Source organism: Anomaloglossus baeobatrachus, chromosome 3 (assembly GCF_048569485.1).
Source record: "Anomaloglossus baeobatrachus isolate aAnoBae1 chromosome 3, aAnoBae1.hap1, whole genome shotgun sequence".
NCBI lineage: Eukaryota > Metazoa > Chordata > Amphibia > Anura > Aromobatidae > Anomaloglossus > Anomaloglossus baeobatrachus.
Genome location: NC_134355.1, coordinates 352,725,933 through 352,747,025, shown reverse-complemented (window position 1 = coordinate 352,747,025; position 21,093 = coordinate 352,725,933).

The following is a 21,093-nucleotide window of genomic DNA, read 5'->3' as shown; positions in this document are numbered from 1 at the left end:
ATGGAGAAAAAGTGGAGAAAAAGTGGAGAAAAAGTGGAGAAAAAGTGGAGAAAAAGTGGAGAAAAAGTGGAGAAAAAGTGGAGAAAAAAATGGAGAAAAAGTGGAGAAAAAGTGGAGAAAAAGTGGAGAAAAAGTGGAGAGAAAAAGTGGAGAAAAAGTGGAGAAAAAAATGGAGAAAAAGTGGAGAAAAAAAATGGAGAAAAGGTGGAGAAAAGGTGGAGAAAAAGTGGAGAAAAAGTGGAGAAAAAAAGTGGAGAAAAAGTGGAGAAAAAGTGGAGAAAAAAATGGCGAAAAAGTGGAGGAAAAAGTGGAGAAAAAGTGGAGAAAAAAATGGAGAAAAAGTGGAGAAAAAGTGGAGAAAAAGTGGAGAAAAAGTGGAGAAAAAATGGAGAAAAAGTGGAGAAAAAGTGGAGAAAAAAATGGAGAAAAAGTGGAGAAAAAGTGGTAAAAAGTGGAGAAAAAATGGAGAAAAAATGGAGAAAAAGTGGAGAAAAAGTGGAGAAAAAGTGGAGAAAAAAAATGGAGAAAAAGTGGAGAAAAAGTGGAGAAAAAGTGGAGAAAAAGTGGAGAAAAAGTGGAGAAAAAGTGGAGAAAAAGTGGAGAGAAAAAGTGGAGAAAAAGTGGAGAAAAAGTGGAGGAAAAAGTGGAGGAAAAAGTGGAGAAAAAGTGGAGAAAAAGTGGAGAAAAAGTGGAGAAAAAGTGGAGAAAAAAATGGAGAAAAAGTGGAGAAAAAGTGGTAAAAAGTGGAGAAAAAGTGGAGAAAAAGTGGAGAAAAAGTGGAGAAAAAGTGGAGAAAAAAATGGAGAAAAAGTGGAGAAAAAGTGGTAAAAAGTGGAGAAAAAGTGGAGAAAAAGTGGAGAAAAAGTGGAGAAAAAAATGGAGAAAAAGTGGAGAAAAAGTGGTAAAAAGTGGAGAAAAAGTGGAGAAAAAGTGGAGAAAAAAATGGAGAAAAAGTGGAGAAAAAGTGGTAAAAAGTGGAGAAAAAATGGAGAAAAAGTGGAGAAAAAGTGGAGAATAAGTGGAGCACCCTTTGGTGCCTTTCATGTGGCACTAAGGGGTGCTTAGCTTTGTATTTAGCCAAAAAAATGAAAAAAAAAATGACGTAGGGTTCCCCCTAGTTTTGCAGCCAGCTAAGGTAAAGCAGACGGCTGCAGCCTGCAGACCACAGCTGGCAACCTCACCTTGGCTGGTAATCCAAAACTGAGGGCACCCCACGCTGTTATTTTAAATTAAATAAATAATTTTAAAAAAAAACACGTAGGGGTCCCCCAAAATTGGATCACCAGCCAAGGTAAAGCAGACAGCTGGGGCCTGATATTCTCAGACTAGGGAGGTCCATGGTTATTGGACTCTCCCCAGCCTAAAAATAGCAGGCCGCAGCCGCCCCAGAAGTGGCGCATCCATTAGATGCGCCAATCCTGGTGCTTCGCCCCAGCTCATCCCGCGCCCTGGTGCGGTGGCAAACGGGGTAATATATGGGGTTAATACCAGATGTGTAATGTCACCTGGCATCAAGCCCTGGGGTTGGTGAGGTCAGGCGTCTATCAGATACCCGACATCACCAACCCAGTCAGTAATAAAAAAAAATAGACGACAAACACATTTTTATTTGAAAAAACACTCCCCAAAACATTCCCTCTTTAACCAATTTATTAGAATGAAAAACAAATCCAGCTCTGGTGTAATCCAAGGGGTTGCCATGACGATCCACACTGTCCCAGTCAATGAAGAGCAGGATGTTCCTCATTGGCTGGGAGAGCAATGCAGTGACCTGAGCTAACATCAATGGGTCAGCCCAGGTCACTGCAGGGCATGACAAGTGCTGCTGTCAGCGCGGTACATTACCTGCGCTGATCTCCAGCACACTGACAGCCCCTGTCACTGAGTTCAATGACCGGCGCCTTCACACCAAGTATCGCGAGAGGTCCGTGACGTCACCGCTAGTCAGTCTCGGGTCGGAAGCGAGAGGTGATGTGACAAGCGGCGGCCATGGAGGACAGTGACAGCGCTGAGGTCGGGTTGGCGGGACTTCATCACCGCAGGTAAGCCGAGCGGGGGGTGTGTGTGTGTGTGTGTGTGTGTGTGTATGTATGTGTACATGCCGCGGGCAGGAGGGGGCGGAGCGAGCTGAGCGGGAAAGTGTGGGCTTCCTGCACGTAACTAAGATAAACATCGGGTTACTAACCAAAGCGCTTTGCTTGGATACCCGATGTTTATCTTGGTTACCAGCTTGTGGCAGGCTGCCAGCGATGGCTCCTGCACACTGTAGCTGTAAAAAGCCCTGCTTTTTGCTGCTAGAACCGTTCTCGAACGTATCTAGAACTATCGAGCTTTTGCAAAAAACCTGGAGAACCTCGAACCGCGAACCGCGCTCAACTCTACTGGTAATATGTAACACAGGCACTATATATCTGACTGGCAGACTGGTAATATATAACACAGGCACTATATATCTGACTGGCAGACTGGTAATATGTAACACAGGCACTATATATCTGACTGGCAGACTGGTAATATGTAACACAGGCACTATATATCTGACTGGCAGACTGGTAATATATAACACAGGCACTATATATCTGACTGGCAGACTGGTAATACGTAACACAGGCACTATATATCTGACTGGTAGACAAGTAATATAACACAGGCACTATATATCTGACTGGCAGACAATGACATAACACAGGCACTAAATATCTGACTGGCAGACTGCTAATGTGACGCCCTGGCAAAACCAGGTAGTCACAGAAAGAGTTAAACCTCCTTGGTACCACCTGATCCCACATTGGTACAGTGAAGCAGCTGAACATCCTCCCCCCCTCTAGTGTAACAAAAGGAGCAGGAGGGGAGGAGTTGAGTCAGTAAGTGGAAGGTGAAGGAGAGGAGAGCAGTCAGGGGTTGTGGCTCCTGGGCTGCTGGGGAAGTGGAGAAAGGAGAAAGCCGAGTCTTGGAGCTGAAGTAGAGAGTAGGCTCAGGGGCACCTGTAGTGGACCGGAGCAGGGTAGTGGCCCGCCGGTAGTGTGCACGGGACCCCAGACTTGTGCAAAGAGAGGACTTTCCCCGTCCGAAACAGAGAAGGTGACTCTTAGCCGGAGTGCAGAGGAGAGAAGGCCCTGCTTTGGGTACCGGGTGTGGGATCCGAACACCACCGTACCAAAGGCCTATGGACACTGTCAATTTATGGTTAAGTACTGGACTCTGTGCTTCCTGACCCTACACATGAAAACAGCCTCATCCAACACCAGGACAACCGAACTGTGAGTTTCCTGCTCCCTGCAATCCCTGCCACCCCCACAACTCCCAATTGGGCCCCGGGACTACAACTCCCCTAGCCGTGGAGGGGATTCCACCTTGCTGCCCCACTCCATCAGTCCCAGGCACGATCCCCAGAGGCAACGGTGGTGCCACCATCTCATCAGCGCAACCCACGGGTGGCGTCACAGACAATCCCCTTTACATATTCCCCTTTTCTTGTGGAGCCTGGGATCACAGACCGGGTCATGCCACCGTGATACCTCTAGAAGCGACCCCATTGGCCTGGCTCTGAGTACCCCCTATCCCTGGGCGACACACTAACCTAACACAGGCACTATATATCTAACTAGCAGACTGGTGGCAGACTGGTAACATAACACATGCACTATATATCTTACTAGCAGACTGGTGGCAGCCTGGTAGCATAACACAGGCACTATATATCTGACTGGCAGACTGGTAATATGTAACACAGGCACTATATATCTGACTGGCAGACTGGTAATATGTAACACAGGCACTATATATCTGACTGGCAGACAATAATATAACACATGCACTATATATCTGACTGGCAGACCAGTAATATATAACACAGGCAGTATATATCTGACTGGCAGACCGGTAACATAACACAGGTACCATATATCTGACTGGCAGACTGTTAATATATAACACAGGCACTATATATCTGACTGGCAGACTGGTATCATAAGACAGGCATCATGTATCTGACTTGTAGACTGGTATTATAACACAGTCACTATATATCTGACTTGCAGATTGTTAATATAACAGACTGGTAATAAAAAGTGCACAACAAACTATATGGGGTATTTTCCCTTCTTACCCTTGTGAAAATGCAAAATTGGAGCTAAAACAACATTTTTTAGGAAAACAAACAAAAACAAAAAACTTCTGTTGAAAAAATGGTGCTGATATAAAGTAGATATGTGGCTGATGTTAGTTATAAGGCCGAGCCACATGGGGACCAATGCGATCCTCGCGTGACATTCGGCTCACGCTGGCAGCAAAGCTGGAGCTGAGTGTCATGCAAGTGTAACTGCGACTGAGGTTCGATCATGCAATTGGACCTCAGCTGCGGGGGACGGGCTGGCACTGAGGAGAGGCGGGCTGGCACTGAGGAGAGGCGGGCCAGCGCTGAGGAGGGGCAGGTCAGTGCTGAGGAGGGGAGGGAGGGATTTATCTCCCTCTCTCCTCGGTAGCCGGCTATTGCCATTCTCGTCCTGCACTCGCGGTACACTGGTGTACCGCGAGTGCAGTGCAATCTCTCTCTCGCTCCATAGACTTGAATGGGTGCGAGAGAAACCAGGAACGTATTGCACCCGCAGCATGCTGCGATTGTTTTCTCGGGCTGAGAAAATAATCATTCATGTGTGCTGGCACATAGGCTAATATTGGTCCGAGTGGAATCCGATTTTCATGCCATGTGTCTTAGGCCTAATACCCAAAACAGTTAATAAATATCTGGTTTAAGGGCATAAAAATGCAAAGTGTGTAAATTGTAAAATTTTCAAATATATTTTCACAAATAAACACAATTATTATCAACCATTTTTACCACTACCATGAACTACACTATGTCATGAAAAAACATTCTCAGAGTCACTGGGAATCGTTGAAGCGTTCCAGAGTTATTAACTCATAAAATTACACTGATTTGATTTAAAAAAGGAGGCTTTGTCATTAACGTACAAATTGTCTTGGTTCTTACGGGGTTAAATCGCTTTATGCTCATATTAACTCTCAAATTTCTGAACTTAGTAAGCATATTTTGCACCAATTCTTCATAATTGTCTTCTCTGTGATTACCCAAGTAGTTCTTTATAACATAGACAAAACTCTTCTAGGACGTAGCCTCAGTGTCATTCATGCACGTGGTAAAATTGGAATTGTTCATTTGTTTACGAATATGGGGACGATCAAAGATCACAGCTCTTAGTTTTTCCATGCTGATTCCAGGAATGATCTACAAATGAACTTGAAACAATTACACGATTTGTCCAAAGCCCTAACAAATTGCATCATTAACTCCTTCATGACCTCAGGCAGTAAAGTTATGTCCTATTTTTACCTGACTTAATGACCTGGGACGTAACTTTACTGCCTAAAATTCATTTGATTGTCATGGCCATAATAATGATTCCCCCTGCTGTTTCTTACAGCAAGGGACCATCAACACGTTCCATCCACGATCACTGGGATTGACTGTTCAAATCTGAACCGCCAATCACAGAGATCACACTGTTTTCGGCTAAAAAAAATGCCCCAAACAGTGCAATCCTGTGACATCCAACTATGAGGTGCTGCAGCACCCCCATATCATAGGCTGGAGGCCAGCAACCATGGTGCCATTCCTCCTGGAGCACTGAGTGGAGCAATTGTGCTACGACGTGCAATCGCTCCAATCAGCGTGCAGGGAGAGCAGTCTGACCTGGCAGTGCCTGCCCTCCTTAGGCTTGTTTTGGCCTGGAGAGCTCTCTTCCAGCATGTCTGAGCCATGCACCCGCTGGGACTTCAGCCAAATTCCAAAAATTACCATTCTCATTGGTCCAATCAGGCTCATGACTACATACACCAAAGGACATATGCACAATCTCCATAACAGGCAGAAATCATAGGCAGTTATCCCCCTGAGGAAGCTGGTTCATTTTGATGGCAATCTGGTAAGAAAGCGAAACATATGTTGGCGTTTCTCATTATGAGGGATAGTGGTTGACTCCCGTACATTTACAGCTTAATTCCCCCATTATAGTGCAGGTCAGAATTTTTACTCTTAATAGTGTTTAACTAACTTTGACCAATACTATCTTTATGCAGCCTACATCTCCCCTGCTGCTATAATTGGGGAATTTGCACATGCACTTGCACTTTACTTTTTGATATGTGATTTTGTCCACCCTCTACCCTCTATATTGCTTATTATATATTATACGGATTATGCATGTTCACTGTCCTCTTGTTCCATATTGTATTCTTGACTTTGATATAACTTTTCATAGAAAATAATTTGATTAACTTTAATATTAATAAAACTATTTGCATGCTACACTCCTTGTCCGCCTGTGATTTCTACCCGTTGGGACTTGTAGTACCAAACCGCTGCCGATGTCCAATCGCCGCTCCTGCATCTTGCTGCCGCTGTACAGTAAGTATTGCGTGCTGCCCCTGCATGCTCCCTTGCTGCCCCCTGCTGATCTGCGATGTATCTGCCCCATGAGCTCTCTCTCCCCTGTCCCTTTTTGCACCTTATCCGTCTGTGTGTCCTGCGAGTGGTGACCATCAGCGTCTGTGCTCAATTTCCGGCAGGACTTTTTTTATGCCCGTATCCTCCATTGCTTTTTGCACCTCATTCGTGCGCTTACACAATGGTTTCCCTCCACATATGGGGTATCAATGTGGGGACCACATTGTGAGGTCCATTTTATCCTGTTGCTCTTGTAAAAATGAAAAAACAGGGACTAAGAGAAGAGTTTTGTGGTAAAAATTTATTTTTTTCATTTTCATGGCACAACATAAAAAAATTAACTGAAGCACCTGGAGGTGCAAAGTCCTCAGTACACATTTACATAGGTTTCTTGGGGGAATCTAGTTTCAAAATTGGGGTCACTTGTGGTAGGTTTCCACTGTTTAGGCACCTCGGGGGGGTCTCCAAATGCGACATGGTATCCGCTAATGATTCCAGCTAATTTTGCTTTCAAAAATTCAAATGCCGCTCCTTCCCTTCTGAGCCCAAACAATTGATTTCCACCACATATGAGGTATCTGCATACTAAGGATAAATTGCACAATAAGTTTTAAGGTGCATTTTTTCCTGATGCCCTTATGGAAGCAACAATTTTGTGGTAAATTTTTTTTTTATTTTCACGGCTCAACATTTTTAACTTCTGTTAAAGGGCTCAAGGGTGTCACCAAACATCTAGATAAATTCCTTGAGGGGTCTAGTTTCCGAAATGGGGTCACTTGTGGGGGAGCTCCATTGATTAGGCGCTCCTTCCCTTCCGAGCCCTGCCGTGCGCCCAAACAATTGATTTTTACCGCATATGAGGTGTCAGTGTAATCAGGAGAAATTACACAATGAATTTTATGATGCCCTTGTAAAAATCTAAAATGTTATGGCTAAAGTAACATTTTTGTGTAAAAAAGTAAAATTTTCATTTTTTTTCTTCCACATTGCTTTGGTTCCTGTGATGCACCAAAAAGGTTAATAAACTTTCTGGATGTGGTTTGGAACATTTTGAGGGGTGCAGTTTTTTTTTAGAATGGTGTTACTTTTGTGTATTCTCTGTCACCTAGGCCTCTCAAAGTCACTGCAAATGTAATGTGGTCCCTAAAAAAATGGTTTTGTAAATGTTGCTGGAAAAATTAGAAATTGCTGATGAACTTTGAACCCTTCTAACTTCCTAACAAAATAAAATTTTGTTTTGAAAATTGTGCTGCTGTAAAGTAGGGATGTGAGAAATGTTGTTTAGTAACTTTTTTTGTGACATCTCTCTTGGATTTATGAGCATAACATTTCAAAGTTTGAAAATTGCAAAATTTTCAAAATATTTGCCATATTTTCAAAATTTACACAAATAAATCCCCAAAATATCGGCTTAATTTACCACTGTCATGAACTACAATATGTCATGAAAAAACAGTGTCAGAATCACTGGGATGCGTGGGATTGTTCCAGAGTTATAACCTGTCTAAGTGACACTGGTCAGAATTGCAAAAAATGGCCTAGTCATTAGGGTGTTTTAGTGGTTGGGGGTGAAGGGGTTAATGATAGCTTAATGTGAAGCGGTGGGAGAATGATTTTGTTCTTGTTGCTGATATTTGCAGCGCCAACAATCACTTCTTCCCTGGTAAGCCATGACACTTTTGTCCAATGATCTTGCTTTGCCCTGCTATCCTAGAGACACATGAAGAATGGGTATTTTGTGTACCCCGATTGCTGTCCAAGCAAGAAATTCACTATCTTCAGATCAACACAAATCAACCTGATGTTCATGATAATAGATTTTCTGTAATACGATTTTTACATTTTTATATTCTTCCTTAATTTTGTTGCGTGAGCAATATTAAGAGATGCGTAACAGTTGCCATTGTGCGAAATAACACTTTTCAAGTTTCTAATGGAGCTACTATAAAAACCCACCAGTCTTCTGGTTGATATTCCATTAGTCTCATTTGAAGTACAGTTCCTGGAATTTTGATTCCAGCCAAGCTAAAGCCACACGGCTGAATGCTGGTATTCTCAGGGTGGGGAGCTCAACGTTATGGGGAGCCTCCCAGCCTAACAATATCACCTAGCAGCGTCCCGGAATTGCTGCATCCATTAAATGTGACAGTCACGGGACTCTACCCGGCTCATCCCAAATTGCCCTGGTGCAATGGCAATTGGGGTAATAAAGAGTTAATGGCAGCCCATAGCTGCCACTAAGTCCTAGGTTAATCATGGCAGGCGTCTCCCTGAGATACCTTCAGTGATTAACCTGTAAGTTAAAGAAAATAAACACACACACCAAAAAACCCTTTATTTGGAATAAAAGACAAAAATAACCCCTCTTTCACCACTCTGTTAATCCCCAAACACCCCTCCAGGTCCGACGTAATCCACACGAGATCCCACGATACTTTCAGCTCTGCTACATAAAGCTGACAGGAGCGGCCACAGACCACGACCGCTCTCTGTCAGCTCCAAGCAGCAACTGAAGTGAGCCGAGCGATCAGGGATGACGTCACTCAGGTTACCCATGGCCACCGCTCTCAGGTGGAGGACTCCAGGTGTGGCAGTGGGTAACCTGAGTGACGGCACCACTGATCGCGCTGCTCACTTCAGTCACTTAGGGAAATTGCGGTTCTTCACTGGTGATCGCTAATCAGGACGCGACACACAGACAGAGTCGCGACATGACAATTAAGTCGGGTGAAGTTCATCCGAGTTCATTCTCATCGCGCAACTCTGTCTGTTTCTGCTGTCAGCGGGCATGTAGCAGAGCTGAATTGCCGTGGGACCGCACTGTCAAAAACATATGCAAAACGCATGCAAAATGCCTGTAAGCAAACTTTTTTGCAGCCGTTGTTCTTTTTATCATCACTTTTTTTAAAAGCTCCTCTCCTTATCAACCAATTGGTCAGGTAACACCAAGGAACATATGTATATGTGTCGCCCAGGGATAGGGGGTGTACTCAGAACCAGGCCAATGGGGTCGCTTCTAGAGGTATCACGGTGGCGTGACCCGGTCTGTGATCCCAGGCTCCACAACAAAAGGGGAATATGTAAAGGGAGATTGTCTGTGACGCCACCCGTGGGTTGCGGGGATGAGATGGTGGCACCGCCACTGCCTCTGGGGACCGTGCCCGGGACAGATGGTGTGGGGGCAGCAAGGTGGGATCCCCTCCACAGGTAGGGGAGTTGTAGTCCCGGGACCCAATTGAGAGTTATGGTGGTGTCAGGGCTCGCAGGGATCAGCACACTTACAGTTCAGTTGTCCTGGTATTGGATGAGGCTGCTTTCATGTGTAGGGTCAGGAAACACAGAGTCTGTTTTGTCAACCAACTTGCCAAATGGCCAGTCACCTTTGGCAGGTGTCTTCGGGTCCCACACCCAGATGTACAGCCAGGGCCCTTCTTTCCACACTCTCTATCTGTCTCTTTCTTGTCTGGACTAGTCCGTTTGAACAGCCTCCGGATCGGGTCCTTCTCCGAGCACTGGCGGGCTACAACCCTGTCCCGGTCACCTCAGGATCCCCGAGACCGGATCTCCTCACAGCCACCTAGTCCGGTAGTCCAGGGCTCCAACCCCGGCTACTACCTTCTCGTGGGGAGCTCCAAGCTTCCCCTGTCAGCGCTTCACTGACTACTGCACAACTGAACTAAAACTCTCTCCACTTCCTTAGCTCCTCTCGCCCCCCTCCCTTTTTCCTGGTGAGGGGGTGAGTAGGACCTCATTGGCTGGTGTACATCTGTGTGGGGATTATGTAGCTGCCAAGGAGGAGTAACTCTTTCTGTGACTACCTGGTTTTGCCAGGGCGTCACATATACATACCCATTTTTTAACACACTTCAATAGATGCCTTCCAGAAAATGCCATGTTGCAAATATGTCTCCCTAAAAAGTATTCCTGTAAGTATTTGAGCCAATACCAATGTCTTATTCTGGGTATTTGTTGGAATAATGCTTATTATTATATGTATTGCAACAACTACTTTTTACTATTCTTTAATAGTACATGAGTTTTTTGTTCCAGTGATAGAGCTTAGGGATGGGAGAACCTTTCAAGGTTCGGTTCGCTGACTTTCCCGGTATTCGCCAAACATTTCAACGAACAGTACAACGAACATATCCAAACTGCACTGAAATCAATGGGAGGCAAAACCAAATGCATAGACGACACCTTCACTAGATGGAAATATCATTCCCATTTCTTTTTCTCATTTTTCCATATTTTTCAATTTATTACATTTTTAGTCACATAGAAATTGTGGTGAAACGGGAACTACTCGACATATATTCTGGAGCTGTCTAAAATTGAAGAACTTATGGAGAGATGTACAGATACTCATCCATAATGTGACTTCTAATAAAATTAGTCTTAGGACGGAATTGGTTCTATTATCTATTGGCCTAGATGAACTTAAGGCCCCGTCACACACAGAGATAAATCTTTGGCAGATCTGTGGTTGCAGTGAAATCATGGACATGTTCCATTTGTACACAGCCACAAACCTGGCACTGATTGTCCACAATTTCACTGCAACCACAGATCTGCCGCAGATTTATCTCTGTGTGTGACAGGGCCTTTAATCTGAATTGTAGACACATCACATGTCACATCATCCAAGTGATAAAAATTTTCTAGCAGCCAATTGGAGAAACGACAAAGTTCCATCTGTGCATGAAAAAATAGAAAGAGTCTCTTCACATAATATATATATACAAATATAAATTTGTATTAAAGGAGAAATTTTACACAAAACATTCAACAAGATGGAATTTATGGTCGAAAAAATTCACTCCGAATCTTAAAAATGTTTAATCTTTGATGAGAGTTATTTATCTAGTTTTAAGGGTAATATAGATTAATTCTTACGTTTATTTATCTTGAGATTATATTTTGCAATTTTAGAGTTAGACAAGTGTATGTACAATAGTACAACTAAAAGTTAAACAGATTTCAGAACTCCTTTTCCTACACAATTCTCCTCTCTTTGATCCCTTTCTTTCGTCCCCTCACCCGCCTCCCTCCCTGGATAAAATGGTAAACTTATATAGATTCGACTATAATTTGTTACTTATTTTGCATGTTGTCAACATAACTTGTAAAAATTGTATTTCACTTTATGTTATAAAAAATCAATAAAGTATACATAGACAACACCTTCAGGGGTGCCAATTAGCTTCCTAGAGAATTAACATAAGAAATATTGAGATGGATGAGTGACAGGTGTAGGCAAGGTGGGCTGATGAACGCCCTCATACCTCATGTAACAGCTCAAATTGCTTTTTTGTTCAGCCACACTCAGGTGGCATCAATTTTAGCTTCATAGACTGTTATTGCTAGACACATTTAAGAATAGTAAGAGGTCTAAATGAGTGAAAGGTAGCTGCATGCTTGCCAGTCTGTGAGTCCTATTGCTACAAACAACACACAACAAGAACACCCAACTAGGAGTCCTCATCTCCATTTCCCCAAATTAAAGGCAGACATAAGGAAAGTTTCATAAATTGCCCCAGAATACAAATAGTATAATGGCGCAGCAGGCCAGAGGCCCTGGGCCATGCATGAAATAGGATCTGGGCCAGCATTTACAGTTTTCTTTCAAATGAAGTTAAAAATAAGAGGTGGGTGAGTGAGTGACCGAAGTAGGCCTGCTGTGCTAGGAGCCTTAATACTTAATACAACAGCTCAAACTGCTTTTCTGCTCAACCACACTGAGGTGGCACTAATATTAGCTACAAATTTAAAGATAGCAAGAGAGGTAGAGGAGTGGAAGGTAGCTGCATGCCTGCCAATCTGGAAGTCCTACTACTACAGGCAACACAGAACAAGGAGACTCAACTAGGAGTAATCATCCCCATTTCCAAAAATTAGGGGCAGATACCCAGGGCCGTATTTGCCACTAGGCACCCGTGGTCCCGTGCCTAGGGCGGCACGTTGCGGGGGGCGGCACTTTCTGGCAGCAAAAAAAAAAATTATATAAATTTTTTTTTTTTTTTTTACATCCCCGCCCCCCGTCCCTCCCTCCGTTACACTCGGCTGTGTTCGGGGGGGGGAGAGAGGGAGGGGAGGCGCACTTCTGTCTATTTAAATACATGGTGGGCGCCAGGCATGGTGAGCTGATTAACCCCGGAAGTTCCATCGCCAGCACTTCCGGGGTCAGAGGCGCGCGGGCGCGACAATCAGCTGACTGCCCCGTGCTGCAGCGTCCAATGCTGCAGACGACACACGCCGCGGAGGAGGACGCGTCTGAAGCTGGAGCCAGCCAGAAGAGGAGCCAGCCAGAGCAGGGCGGCGGGCACCGGAGCAGGTAAGGCAGAGGCAGAGCCTAGAATGTATGGGCTCCTTACAGGTTAGTTGATGATCGTTGCGATGCCTCTTTTTGTCCACAATAATCATGCAAGGGGAGGCTGGGGGGAAAGAGGCTGAGGCTGGGGGAGGCTGGGAAGAGAGAGAGGCTGGGCAGAGAAAGAGGCTGAGGCTGGGGGGAAACTGGGAAGAGAGAGAGAGGCTGAGGCTGGGAAGAGAGAGAGGCTTAGGCTGGGGGGAGGCTGGGAAGAGAGAGAGGCTGAGGCTGGGGGGAGGCTGGGAAGAGAGGCTGAGTCTGGGGGGAGAGAGAGGCTGAGGCTGGGGGGAGAGAGGCTGAGGCTGGGGGGAGAGAGGCTGAGGCTGGGGGGGAGGCTGGGGGGAGAGAGAGGCAAAGGCTGGGGGGGAGGCTGGGGGGAGAGAGAGGCTGGGGGGGAGAGAGGCTGAGGCTGGGGGGAGAGAGAGGCTGAAGCTGGGGGGGAGGCTGGGGGAGAGGCTGATGCTGGGGGAGGCTGGGGTGAGAGGGAGGCTGGGGGGAGAGAGAGGCTGAGGCTGGGGGGGAGGCTGGGGGGAGAGAGAGGCTGAGGCTGGGGGGAGAGAGAGGCTGAGGCTGGGGGGGAGGCTGGGGAAAGAGAGAGGCTGAGGCTGGGGAGGAGAGAGGCAGATGCTGGGGGAGGCTGGGAGGAGAGAGACTGATTCTGGGGGAGGATGATGCTGATCCTGGGGGAGGCTGGGAGGGGGAGGGTTGGAGGAGGGAAGCTGATGCTGGGGGAGGCTGGGAGGAGGGAGGCTAATGCTGGGGGAGGCTAGGAGGAGGGAGGCTGATGCTGGGGGAAGCTGGGAGGAGGGAGGCTGATGCTGGGGGAGGTTGGGAGGAGGGAGGCTGATGCTGAGGGAGGTTGGGAGGAGGGAGGCTGATGCTGAGGGAGGCTGGGAGGAGGGAGGCTGATGCTGGGGGAGGAGGGAGGCTGAGGCTGGGGGAGGCTGGGAGGAGAGAGGCTGAGGCTGGGGGAGGCTGATGCTGGGGGAGGCTGGGAGGAGGGAGGCTGATGCTGAGGGAGGCTGATGCTGGGGGAGGCTGGGAGGGGGAGGGTGAGGCTTGGAGGAGGGAAGCTGAGGGAGGAGGGAGGCTGATGCTGGGAGGAGGGAGGCTGATGCTGGGGGAGGCTAGGAGGAGGGAGGCTGATGCTGGGAGGAGGGAGGCTGATGCTGGGGGAGGCTAGGAGGAGGGAGCCTGATGCTGGGAGGAGGGAGGCTGATGCTGGGGGAGGCTAGGAGGAGGGAGGCTGATGCTGGGGGAGGCTAGGAGGAGGGAGGCTGATGCTGGGAGGATGGAGGCTGATGCTGGGGGAGGCTAGGAGGACGGAGGCTGAAGCTGGGAGGAGGGAGGCTGATGCTGGGGGAGGCTGATGCTGAGGGAGGCTGATGCTGAGGGAGGCTGATGCTGGGGGAGGCTGGGAGGAGGGAGGCTGATGCTGGGGGAGCCTGGGAGGAGGGAGGCTGATGCTGGGGGAGGCTGGAAAGAGGGAGGCTGATGCTGGGGGAGGCTGGGAAGAGGGAGGCTGATGCTGGGGGAGGCTGGGAAGAGGGAGGCTGATGCTGGGGGAGGCTGGGAAGAGGGAGGCTGATGCTGGGAGGAGGGAGGCTGATGCTGGGGGAGGCTGGGAGGAGGGAGGCTGATGCTGGGGGAGGCTGGGAGCAGGGAGGCTGATGCTGGGAGGAGAGAGGCTGATGCTGGAGGAGGCTCATGCTGGGGGAGGCTGGGAGGAGAGAGGCTGATGCTGGAGGAGGCTCATGCTGGGGGAAGATGGGAGCAGAGAGGTTGATGCTGGGGTAAGCTGGGAGCAGGGAGGCTGATGCTGAGGGAGGCTGGGGGGACAGAGGCTGATGCTGAGGGAGGCTGAGGGAGGAGGGAGGCTGATGCTGGGAGGAGGGAGGCTGATGCTGGGGGAGGCTGGGAGGAGGGAGGCTGGGAGGAGGGAGGCTGATGCTGAGGGAGGCTGGGAGGAGGGAGGCTGATGCTGAGGGAGGCTGGGAGGAGGGAGGCTGATGCTGGGGGAGGCTGATGCTGAGGGAGGCTGATGCTGGGGGAGGCTGGGAGGGGGAGGGTGAGGCTTGGAGGAGGGAAGCTGAGGGAGGAGGGAGGCTGATGCTGGGGGAGGCTAGGAGGAGGGAGGCTGATGCTGGGAGGAGGGAGGCTGATGCTGGGGGAGGCTGATGCTGAGGGAGGCTGATGCTGGGGGAGGCTGGGAAGAGGGAGGCTGATGCTGGGGGAGGCTGGGAAGAGGGAGGCTGATGCTGGGGGAGGCTGGGAAGAGGGAGGCTGATGCTGGGGGAGGCTGGGAAGAGGGAGGCTGATGCTGGGAGGAGGGAGGCTGATGCTGGGGGAGGCTGGGAGGAGGGAGGCTGATGCTGGGGGAGGCTGGGAGCAGGGAGGCCGATGATGGGAGGAGAGAGGCTGATGCTGGAGGAGGCTCATGCTGGGGGAGGCTGGGAGGAGAGAGGCTGATGCTGGAGGAGGCTCATGCTGGGGGAAGATGGGAGCAGAGAGGTTGATGCTGGGGTAAGCTGGGAGCAGGGAGGCTGATGCTGAGGGAGGCTTGGGGGACAGAGGCTGATGCTGAGGGAGGCTGAGGGAGGAGGGAGGCTGATGCTGGGAGGAGGGAGGCTGATGCTGGGGGAGGCTGGGAGGAGGGAGGCTGATGCTGGGGGAGGCTGGGAGGAGGGAGGCTGATGCTGAGGGAGGCTGGGAGGAGGGAGGCTGATGCTGAGGGAGGCTGGGAGGAGGGAGGCTGATGCTGGGGGAGGCTGATGCTGAGGGAGGCTGATGCTGGGGGAGGCTGGGAGGGGGAGGGGGAGGTTTGGAGGAGGGAAGCTGAGGGAGGAGGGAGGCTGATGCTGGGGGAGGCTAGGAGGAGGGAGGCTGATGCTGGGAGGAGGGAGGCTGATGCTGGGGGAGGCTAGGAGGAGGGAGGCTGATGCTGGGAGGAGGGAGGCTGATGCTGGGGGAGGCTGATGCTGAGGGAGGCTGATGCTGGGGGAGGCTGGGAAGAGGGAGGCTGATGCTGGGGGAGGCTGGGAAGAGGGAGGCTGATGCTGGGGGAGGCTGGGAGGAGGGAGGCTGATGCTGGGGGAGGCTGGGAGCAGGGAGGCTGATGCTGGGAGGAGAGAGGCTGATGCTGGAGGAGGCTCATGCTGGGGGAGGCTGGGAGGAGAGAGGCTGATGCTGGGGGAGGCTGATGCTGAGGGAGGCTGATGCTGGGGGAGGCTGGGAGGAGGGAGGCTGATGCTGGGGGAGGCTGGGAGGAGGGAGGCTGATGCTGAGGGAGGCTGGGAGGAGGGAGGCTGATGCTGGGGGAGGCTGATGCTGAGGGAGGCTGATGCTGGGGGAGGCTGGGAGGGGGAGGGGGAGGCTTGGAGGAGGGAAGCTGAGGGAGGAGGGAGGCTGATGCTGGGGGAGGCTAGGAGGAGGGAGGCTGATGCTGGGAGGAGGGAGGCTGATGCTGGGGGAGGCTAGGAGGAGGGAGGCTGATGCTGGGAGGAGGGAGGCTGATGCTGGGGGAGGCTGGGAGGAGGGAGGCTGATGCTGAGGGAGGCTGATGCTGAGGGAGGCTGATGCTGGGGGAGGCTGGGAGGAGGGAGGCTGATGCTGGGGGAGCCTGGGAGGAGGGAGGCTGATGCTGGGGGAGGCTGGGAGGAGGGAGGCTGAGGCTGGGGGAGGCTGGGAGGAGGGAGGCTGAGGCTGGGGGAGGCTGGGAGGAGGGAGGCTGAGGCTGGGGGAGGCTGGGAGGAGAGAGGCTGATGCTGGGGGAGGCTGGGAAGAGGGAGGCTGATGCTGGGGGAGGCTGGGAAGAGGGAGGCTGATGCTGGGGGAGGCTGGGAAGAGGGAGGCTGATGCTGGGGGAGGCTGGGAAGAGGGAGGCTGATGCTGGGAGGAGGGAGGCTGATGCTGGGGGAGGCTGGGAGGAGGGAGGCTGATGCTGGGGGAGGCTGGGAGCAGGGAGGCCGATGATGGGAGGAGAGAGGCTGATGCTGGAGGAGGCTCATGCTGGGGGAGGCTGGGAGGAGAGAGGCTGATGCTGGAGGAGGCTCATGCTGGGGGAAGATGGGAGCAGAGAGGTTGATGCTGGGGTAAGCTGGGAGCAGGGAGGCTGATGCTGAGGGAGGCTTGGGGGACAGAGGCTGATGCTGAGGGAGGCTGAGGGATGAGGGAGGCTGATGCTGGGAGGAGGGAGGCTGATGCTGGGGGAGGCTGGGAGGAGGGAGGCTGATGCTGAGGGAGGCTGGGAGGAGGGAGGCTGATGCTGAGGGAGGCTGGGAGGAGGGAGGCTGATGCTGGGGGAGGCTGATGCTGAGGGAGGCTGATGCTGGGGGAGGCTGGGAGGGGGAGGGTGAGGTTTGGAGGAGGGAAGCTGAGGGAGGAGGGAGGCTGATGCTGGGGGAGGCTAGGAGGAGGGAGGCTGATGCTGGGAGGAGGGAGGCTGATGCTGGGGGAGGCTAGGAGGAGGGAGGCTGATGCTGGGAGGAGGGAGGCTGATGCTGGGGGAGGCTGATGCTGAGGGAGGCTGATGCTGGGGGAGGCTGGGAAGAGGGAGGCTGATGCTGGGGGAGGGTGGGAAGAGGGAGGCTGATGCTGGGGGAGGCTGGGAGGAGGGAGGCTGATGCTGGGGGAGGCTGGGAGCAGGGAGGCTGATGCTGGGAGGAGAGAGGCTGATGCTGGAGGAGGCTCATGCTGGGGGAGGCTGGGAGGAGAGAGGCTGATGCTGGGGGAGGCTGATGCTGAGGGAGGCTGATGCTGGGGGAGGCTGGGAGGAGGGAGGCTGATGCTGGGGGAGGCTGGGAGGAGGGAGGCTGATGCTGAGGGAGGCTGGGAGGAGGGAGGCTGATGCTGGGGGAGGCTGATGCTGAGGGAGGCTGATGCTGGGGGAGGCTGGGAGGGGGAGGGGGAGGCTTGGAGGAGGGAAGCTGAGGGAGGAGGGAGGCTGATGCTGGGGGAGGCTAGGAGGAGGGAGGCTGATGCTGGGAGGAGGGAGGCTGATGCTGGGGGAGGCTAGGAGGAGGGAGGCTGATGCTGGGAGGAGGGAGGCTGATGCTGGGGGAGGCTGGGAGGAGGGAGGCTGATGCTGAGGGAGGCTGATGCTGAGGGAGGCTGATGCTGGGGGAGGCTGGGAGGAGGGAGGCTGATGCTGGGGGAGCCTGGGAGGAGGGAGGCTGATGCTGGGGGAGGCTGGGAGGAGGGAGGCTGAGGCTGGGAGGAGGGAGGCTGAGGCTGGGGGAGGCTGGGAGGAGGGAGGCTGAGGCTGGGAGGAGGGAGGCTGAGGCTGGGGGAGGCTGGGAGGAGAGAGGCTGATGCTGGGGGAGGCTGGGAGGGGGAGGGGAGGCTTGGAGGAGGGAGGTTGATGAGGAGGGAGGCTGGGAGAAGGGAGGCTGATGCTGGGGGAGGCTGGGAGGAGGGAGGCTGATGCTGTGGGAGGCTGGGAGGAGAGAGGCTGATGCTGGGGGAGGCTGGGAGGAGAGAGGCTGATGCTGGGGGAGGCTGGGAGGCTGATGCTGGGGGAGGCTGATGCTGGGGGAGGCTGGGAGGCTGATGCTGGGGGAGGCTGGGAGGAGGGTGGGGGAGGCTAGGAGGAGGGTAGCTGATCCTGTGGGATGCTGGGAAGAGGGTGGCTGATGCTGGGGGAGGCTGGGAAGAGGGTGGCTGATGCTTGGGGAGGCTGGGAAGAGGGTGGCTGATGCTGGGGGAGGCTGGGAAGAGGGTGGCTGATGCTGGGGGAGGCTGGGAAGAGGGAGGCTGATGCTGGGGGAGGCTGATGCTGGGAAGAGGGAGGCTGATGCTGGGAAGAGGAAGGCTGATGCTGGGGGAGGCTGGGAGGAGGAAGGCTGATACTGGGGGAAGCTGGGAGCAGGGAGGCTGATGCTGGGGGAGGCTGGGAGGAGGGAGGCTGATGCTCTGGGAGGCTATTGCTGGGGGAGGCTTGGAGGAGGGGGGCCCGGAGGAGGGAGGCTGATGCTGGGGGAGGCTGGGAGGAGGGAGGCTGATGCTGGGGGAGGCTGGGAGGAGGGAGGCTGATGCTGGGGGAGGCTGGGAGGAAGGAGGCTGATGCTGGGGGGAAGCTGGGAGCAGGGAGGCTGATGCTGGGGGAGGCTGGGAGGAGAGAGGCTGATGCTGGAGGAGGCTCTTGCTGGGGGAGGCTGGGAGGAGAGAGGCTGATGCTTGAGGAGGCTCATGCTGGGGGGAGGATGGGAGGGGAGAGGCTGATGCTGGGGTAAGCTGGGAGCAGGGAGGCTGATGCTGAGGGAGGCTGGGGGGAGAGAGGCTGATGCTGGGGGAGGCTGGGGGGAGAGAGGCTGATGCTGGGGGAGAGGCTGCTGCTGGAGGCGGGGGGAGAGAGGCTGCTGCTGGGGGAATGGAAGAGAGGGGCCAATGCTAGAGACAGATGACAAGGGTTAAGGGATAGAGCAATGACAATATCGATGGGGGCGGGAGTGTAAGGACTCAGAATAAGAGGGGGGCAGCATTGGGAGCTCATTATGGAGAAGGGGCAGCATGTGTGGGCTCAGTATGAAGTGGAACAATGTAGGGGAGTCAATATCAAGAGTGGGGTAGTGTGTGTGTGTGTGTGTGTGTGTGTGTGTGTCTCAGCATAAGCGCTAGTGTGGTGGTCTTAGTATGATGAGTGGGGCAGCATGGAGGTGTCATTATGGAAAAGAGGAAGGCAGCATTAGGAGCTCATGGAGAGGGGCAGCATGCACGGGACACTGTGAGGAGGGGGCAGCATGCACGGGACATTGTGAGGAGGGGGCAGCATGCATGGGACATTGTGAGGAGGGGCAGCATGCATCGGACACTGTCAGGAGGGGGCAGCATGCATGGGACACTGTCAGGAGGGGGCAGCATGCATGGGACACTGTCAGGAGGGGGCAGCATGCATGGGACACTGTCAGGAGGGGGCAGCATGCATGGGACACTGTCAGGAGGGGGCAGCATGCATGGGACACTGTGAGGAAGGGGCAGCATGCATGGGACACTGTCAGGAAGGGGCAGCATGCATGGGACACTGTGAGGAAGGGGCAGCATGCATGGGACACTGTGAGGAGGGGGCAGCATGCATGGGACACTGTCAGGAGGGGGAAGCATGCATGGGACACTGTCATGAGGGGGCAGCATGCATGGGACATTGTGAGGAGGGGGCAGTATGCATGGGACATTGTGAGGAGGGGGCAGTATGCATGGGACATTGTGAGGAGGGGGCAGCATGCATGGGACATTGTGAGGAGGGGGCAGCATGCATGGGACATTGTGAGGAGGGGGCAGCATGCATGGGACATTGTGAGGAGGGGGCAGCATGCATGGGACATTGTGAGGAGGGGGCAGCATGCATGGGACACTGTGAGGAGGGAGCAGCATGCATGGGACACTGTGAGGAGGGGGCAGCATGCATGGGACACTGTGAGGAGGGGGCAGCATGCATGGGACATTGTGAGGAGGGGGCAGCATGCATGGGACATTGTGAGGAAGGGGCAGCATGCATGGGACATTGTGAGGAGGGGGCAGCATGCATGGGACATTGTGAGGAGGGGGAAGCATGCATGGGACATTGTGAGGAGTTGGAAGCATGCATGGGACATTGTGAGGAGGGGGCAGCATGCATGGGACATTGTGAGGAGGGGAAGCATGCATGGGACACTGAGGAGGGGGAAGCATGCATGGGACATTGTGAGGAGGGGGAAGCATGCATGGGACATTGTGAGGAGGGGGAAGCATGCATGGGACACTGAGTAGGGGTAAGCATGCATGGGACATTGTGAGGAGGGGGAAGCATGCATGGGACATTGTGAGGAGGGGGAAGCATGCATGGGACACTGAGGAGGGGAAAGCATGCATGGGACATTGTGAGGAGGGGGAAGCATGCATGGGACATTGTGAGGAGGGGGCAGCATGCATGGGACATTGTGAGGAGGGGGAAGCATGCATGGGACATTGTGAGGAGGGGGAAGCATGCATGGGACATTGTGAGGAGTGGGAAGCATGCATGGGACATTGTGAGGAGGGGGAAGCATGCATGGGACATTGTGAGGAGTGGGAAGCATGCATGGGACATTGTCAGGAGGGGGCAGCATGCATGGAACATTGTGAGGAGGGGGCAGCATGCATGGGACACTGAGGAGGGGGAAGCATGCATGGGACATTGTGAGGAGGGGGAAGCATGCATGGGACATTGTGAGGAGGGGGCAGCATGCATGGGACATTGTGAGGAGGGGGAAGCATGCATGGGACATTGTGAGGAGGGGGAAGCATG